Source organism: Triticum dicoccoides, chromosome 7B (assembly GCF_002162155.2).
Source record: "Triticum dicoccoides isolate Atlit2015 ecotype Zavitan chromosome 7B, WEW_v2.0, whole genome shotgun sequence".
NCBI lineage: Eukaryota > Viridiplantae > Streptophyta > Magnoliopsida > Poales > Poaceae > Triticum > Triticum dicoccoides.
In genome coordinates this window covers 55351965-55358734 of record NC_041393.1, presented here as the reverse complement: position 1 = coordinate 55358734, position 6770 = coordinate 55351965, and positions in this window count along the sequence as shown.

Genomic DNA, 6770 nt, shown 5'->3' with positions numbered 1-6770 from the left:
GGACGTCACCACAAAAAAATACACTTCCGTGATGATACATGTTTGTCACAGTAGGTCACGTTTTTTGTCATGCATGTACATCCATGACGATTTTATGACAGAATCAAGATAGTCATACTTGTGCTGTCGTAGAAGTGTTCCATGACATTACCAAAATTATCATCACGGAAGTGTCCACTTCCATAATGATAAATCACGCGTCATAGAAGTGCTTTCGTCAAGGGTGACCGACACGTGGCATCCACCGTAACGGAACGCCATTAAGCTATCGGGTCTGGTTTTGGATCCGATAACCCGTTAAGAACCCCGACCAATGGGGATTTTCCATGTGTAAAATCATCATTCGCTCGAGCAAACACATGTCAGCTCACCGTTGGGACATATGTCATCCACTCATTGGACCGAAGGCGCCTATGATACGGCGACACGTGGCACGGCCCGACAAAGGCCCATTCCTATGAAAAGACCAACCCGTTTGACTTGGTCAAAAGGTGGCGGGCCGGCCCACGGAAAGCTTGTTAACGGCCTGTTCGCATATAGCCCATTTACAGCCCGCTAACCCAGGGTCCATTACAACCTCTTAGAATTAGGCCCAGTAGCGTCATATGGGCCATCCAATATGATTCCAGCCCGTTTTAACTTTTGTCCCATGTGTGGCCCATGACTTCTTTCGGCCCATATTAGGCCCTTTGTAACTCTTGGCCCATTAACAGCCCGTGGTGAAACTAGCCTGTAATGAACAGTGTATCACTTTATACCCATTAACGACCCGTTATTCTATTGGGCCTTTTCCAGCCCAAGTTATCTTTCAGCCTTCTCAGGGCCCATTGATTCTTGGGCTCATTTGCAGCATTCTGTTACATACGACCGTTACTGTCATTTTCTGCCTGTGGGCCAAATTCAGCTCGTCGTTACAGTCGGCCTGTTTGTGGACCGTTAATACGTTGGGCCATTTTCATGTCAAAAAAACCCGTTGGGCTGTTTTCATAGAGTTATCAAATACGTCCTATTAACTGCCCGTTATGGTCCACGAATAGTACGGCCCATGATTGGCGAAATGATGATACGCCCTATAGAAGGCCCATGGATCCTACGGCCCATATGAGGCCCATGGATTGTACGGCCCGTAGAATTCCCATGGATCGTACGGCCCGTAGAAGGCGCATGGACCCTACAGACCGTAGAAGGCCCATGAATCCTAAGGCCCGTATAGAAGACCAATGGATCCTATGGCCCGTATAGAAGGCTAATGGATCCTACTACCGGAAGAAGGCCCATGGATCATACGGCCTGCAGGAGGCCCATGGTTACAGTAGTCCGTGTGTTGCCATGATTAATTTGGCCAGTTACCAAAAATAGGCTATTGTGGCCACTAGAAAAACACAAAAAAAGAACTGTAGTGACTACAAGCAGACAACTAAACAAGACAATAAAGAAATAAATAAGCAAGAAATTAAAGCTAGCCTATTACCGCTATTACACATATTACATCCACTGGGCATCAAAGTTCGCCACCAGTGCGAATATAGGGAACAAAGCAGCATATTACATACACTGGCCGACAAAATTGGCCACCAGTGCAAATAAACGCGGCAGCAAAACAAGAGCATAACTAAAACAACTTCAGAAAAGCTCAAGAAATGTTATCCTGGGTATCCACCATGCTGGCAATAAGCTTAGCAAGCTTATTGGCTTTGTCATGTTTGGCGCTAAAATCCTCCAGCGCTTGCTGTTGCACCAGAAAGTATGCATCTGAATGCTCCAGGGACTTCCGCAGTCCTTCCACTTCTTGTCGCAGCACAGCTGATCGATGTCTTTCAGCTTGTAGTTGAGACTCAAGAAACTGAAATGATTCAGACAATGAGTTTGAATAGCTTGTGCAAGCGGTAGTGGACAGTAACTCGAACACTAAACCAAGACAGGACTTTGGGGTTGTCTCACTGTCTTCAAGATAGTCTGCCTTAGCTGTTTTATCAGCTTTGTTGGAGACCAAAAAGGATGTGTCACTATCACAAACCTTATCTACATTACTTCCTTTACCATTGCTTAATAAGGCACTCTTCCCCAATATTATGTCAGCATTCTAAAAGAAGAAACAAGCAGACACACAACAAGTTTAGCATGTACTAGTATATGAAACTCACTTCGGTGAACCAGTTCATTAGTAAGGTGGACAGGATTAAACTACCAAGTATTCTATTGCGAAGTACTAGTACATAATTAAAGCATCAAACAAACATATCTATGTCCTATGGTCACTGCATTGTCTTGCCAAATCAAAATAGAGACACAGTTCAAATCATATCAGTTCAAGACAAAGCAGAAGTGAAAGAATACAAAGCCTAGGAAACTATACGACACAACAAGATTTCAGATGGGTACCATGGGTCTACATGTACGACAACACTATTGGATATGTTGTGATGCTAGTAATGTGCATGATATGAAAGTCAAATGTATACACAATTGAATTGAAATCAACAGAGCTATTGATAAGAGCAAACTTGTTAAAGAAACATGCGTGAACATACCTGTTGTGCCATTGGAGTTTTGATTGGATACATCAATTTAAAAATAAGTTTGTATGAGTAAATATAGTGATACAAGAGCAAAGCAATCATAGTTAAAAAAGGCGCTCCTCGGCTCTAGGCGTTGGCAAAACACATTGCGCATAACTACGCTTAATCTGTGCATAACTGTGCATAAGAATGCGCTTTGGTCAGTAAAGCGCAAGGCGGTGGCAATGCCTAGCGCTTTTTTGAACTATGATAACAATGGAATCTTAAATTAGAGGAGTTGTTCTTCAGGTTTAGGCACTTGTTATACATGAATAGAGTACAGTAAGACGCAAGAATATAATACCTAAAAATAGAAAATGAGATCATAGACCTTACCACATTCTTGGTTCGGGACCAGTTGTCGGTGCGGGGACGACACCTATGGGATCACGAGAATCCCTACTACGGTTGCGGGGCGCGGGGTTGTGAGAAGGGCGGATCGAACAGATAGCACACGGGTTCTTTATCCAGGTTCGGGACGCGAGGATGCGTAAACCCTACTCCTGCTCTAGTGGTTTGTTTATCTGTGTTCTCGGGCTAGCAATGGGGCGTGAGGAGCTCCAAAAAGCCGAATCCTCCTCCTGGTCGCCTTGGGCCTCCTTTCATAGGGAAAGGGGTTGCCATAGTGGCACACAGGAGGTGGAAAGGGTACAGTGATACGAGTTTATCCCTCGCATTACATGACAAGGCGCATTTAATGCGTCTTGCTAAGTATCCTTGCTTTATCGGGGATGGGGGAGAGCCCAGTCTTGTCCGTCGCCGCTCCCTCTCGTTTCGACACGCGCCCTGGCCAGCGGTGCCCGTGGTGCCATGTAGGCAAGCAGGCAGCTAAGGTGGCGCAGCGGTGGGTCTCCACGAAGATCCGCTGGCTGCCACGCAGGTGCCTGCCCAATTGGTTGGGTCGGCAGCTGCGTGCGAATGGTGGTGGAGGTTTGGATTGGCGTGGGCCTGATGGTGGCCCTACGGGTGTCCTTGGCAAGGGCCTCACTGTAGCCCCGGCAAGGGTCTTGCCAGGGCCCCGGCAAGGGTCTTGCCGTGGTGCCTGCTGTCATCCCCGGCAAGGCTCTTGCCGGGGGCCTTGTGGTCCTCCTTGGCTGGGATCCCGCCAAGGGTTGTCATCTTTTATAGTGTGTATCTGATCTTGAATGTCTTCACAAAGATCTGCATGCCCCCACGGGGATGTCTCCTGAATCCTTGCCCCATGGGGGCAGTGGACTCAAGGGTGATTCGCTCCGTAGGTGTGGGGCGAGCTGCCACGGCAAGGGTCTTGCCGGGTTTGCTAAAACCGCCCCCCGGCGAGGATCTTGCCGGGGGAGTCCACTTCGTCCCCTTTGCACTTTGTGGTCTTGGTCTTGGCGTCGTTCTGCTCCTTTCAAGCTTCGGCCTTACCTTGGCTCACCTCCCTCGCCTTGCTCAGTGCGGTGGTGTCCAAGGCTCAGACTGCCCGTGCACAGTTATGGGGGTACAAGAAGTGTGCCCCTCTTTTTGTACACCGACAGGAGCCCCCGGGCCTGGGCCACACGTAAGCGCAATCGCGTCGTTGGGCTAGGCCCAAGAATGGCGCGCGGGCAGGTGGGGTGGTATTTACCGCGGTAAGTCCCTTCGCGCGCTGCGCTTCCCATGCCTCCCGCACGTGGCTCGGCGTGGGGAGGCGTGCGTGACGTGGGCGGCATGCGTGGGACTGAGCTCTGCGCGTCTGCGTCACGTCGCAGTAAAAGGGGGCGGTTCGCGCCTTCCCCATAAACGGAGGGAGGCGTGGAGGCTCGGCCCATTTACTGAACGAGGCCGGGGCGTGGTCTTCAAGGCGTCCACTCCCCACGATCACGGGGTGGGTAGAGGTCGCCTCACCCGCCGCCTCGGTCCCGCATGCCTACCATGTGGTTCTCACGCGCTTGGGGTGGCGAACAGTGGAGGCGGGAAACCGGGCCGTCGCGGGCCGGGGCAGCGGGTTGGTCCCAGTTCCCTGCGCCTTCCGCGCCTTGATTGGCTGAGCGGGGCGGCCGAGCCCCTACCTCGGCTCTTTATAAAGAGCAGGGGGGTGGCGTCCCGCACTCTTCCATCTTCTCCTTCCTCTAGCTTCTGCTCCCCCCTCCATCCACCATGGAGAGAGGGAACCTTGGCTCTTCAACGGTGGCGGCGAGGGTCGCCGCTTGACAACGGGTCCTTCCTTCTCCTTCACCCGCGGTGGCAGAGCCAGCTGCGAGGGGAAGGGGGAGGGGGCGAGGCCGAGGCGCTCAGGGAAGAGGAGAACGGGGCGGCGCTCCGGTCTCGCCTCCGCCAGTAGTTCTTCCCCCCATGGAGGGCCATGTTGGGGATGACCCTTGCGAGTTCTTCGTCAGGATGCGCCGGCCGCCTCGCCGTCGTCTTCGTCTCCCGACTCCATTCACGAGCGAGATGGGTCTGGATCCACCGGAGTCATTGCGGTTGCACATGAGGGGCTGTTGGATCAGCGGTACGCGAGCTCGCGTCGACTTTCCAGCCCCTCACGTGATGTATCTTGGCCGAGGGTGGAAGACGTTCGCTCATATCCACCGCTTGACAGCGGGGCTTACCCTCCATTTCAAGCTGATGGAGGGCGGCCTCCTCTCCGTCAAGGTCTTCGAGTTCTTCGGGACTCGGGAAAGGTGCTGCATGGAGAGCTCTTCCAATAGCGAAGACTCCTCCTCGGGCGGGAGTGACAAGGAGGACAGTGTCAGCGACGACGAGGGTAGCAGGCGGCAGGATGACGAGTCCGACTAGGTGTCGGGCGCCGCTCCGTGCGGCACCGGTGATCCCATCATCCGTGTCGCCGGCTTCCTGAACTTCTCGGGGTCGTCTCCTTGGGCGGCTGGCGTTGGGAGGCTGCGGAAGAGGAAGAGGGCGGGCGGCAAGGCCGTCAAATTGGAGTACGCGGGCACCGATGCCTTCGACGCGTGCTGACGTCCCGCCGACTCGTCTTCGAGCTCTGCTTCCGGCGCCGTCATCACCATCCAGCCTTCGGACGGTCACCGAGATGTTCCCTTGGTGCCTTCTGCCACCCGTAGCTCGCCTAGGCACCCCTTCTGGTTTGCCGTGGCTGAATCTTTGTACTTGTAGCCCCCGGCAATACTGGCTTGCCGGGGTCTAGATGTCGGCCTGTCCCTCTTTTCTTTTTCGTCCTCAAGTGATCCAGCAAGGATATCTGTGAGTCCTGTGAACCAAAGAAGACAAAATAACGGCGAAGGGACGCACACTCGACCTCTAAGCTAGGGGTTAGTCGCCGTTAAGCACTATCAACCCTAACCAGGGACGAGACTTGACCTAGCATGCATGCTATAACTTAGGGCGCCAGCGCTTCATTTATTTATACTCAGGGTCTGCGCCTGGCTTTGTACAAAGGGTTACATGCATCATCGGCAATGCTTGTACAAAAGGTGGCTTGCCGGGGGGCCGACAAGCCGCGCCTCATGGGTAAAACTTGCGAAGATGCTCAATGTTCCAGAAATTACTCACCGGAACAGCATCTTCGGTCTCCAGGCGGACTGCGCCGGGCCTGGTGACTCGTATTACCCGATAAGGGCCTTCCCACTTTGGCGTCAACTTGTTGGAATTCTTGGCTGATTGAACGCGCCGAAGGACAAGGTCACCTTCCTCAAGGCTTCGGGCATGAACCTTGCGGCTATGCTAGCGGCGCAAGGCTTGCTGGTAGCGTGCTGCTCTCACAGCCGCCCGAAGACGATCTTCCTCAAGGAGCACTGCGTCATCTTGCCGCAGTTGCTCTTGCTCAAGCTCATCATAAGCGAGCACTCGAGGTGACCCGTATATGAGTTCGGTGGGGAGAACTGCTTCTGCCCCGTATACCAGGGCAAAAGGTGTCTGGCCGGTGGCTCGATTTGGCGTCGTCCTAATCGACCAAAGAACCGCTGGCAACTCATCAATCCAGCGCCTTCCACTCTTGTGCAGCCTGTCAAAGGTCTTGGTCCTTAAGCCTCGTAGTACTTCATCATTTGCCCTCTCAGCTTGACCATTGCTTCGCGGGTGAGCAACGAAAGCGAAACAGACTTTGCTACTGAGGTCTTGGGTATATTGCATGAAGGTGTGGCTTGTGAATTGTGTGCCGTTGTCGGTGATAACCCTGTTGGGTACGCCAAAATGGCACAATAGTCCCTTGAAGAACTTGACGGCTGACTGAGCTGTGACCTTCCTCACTGCCTCCACCTTCGGCCACTTTGTGAACTTGTCGATTGCAACGTA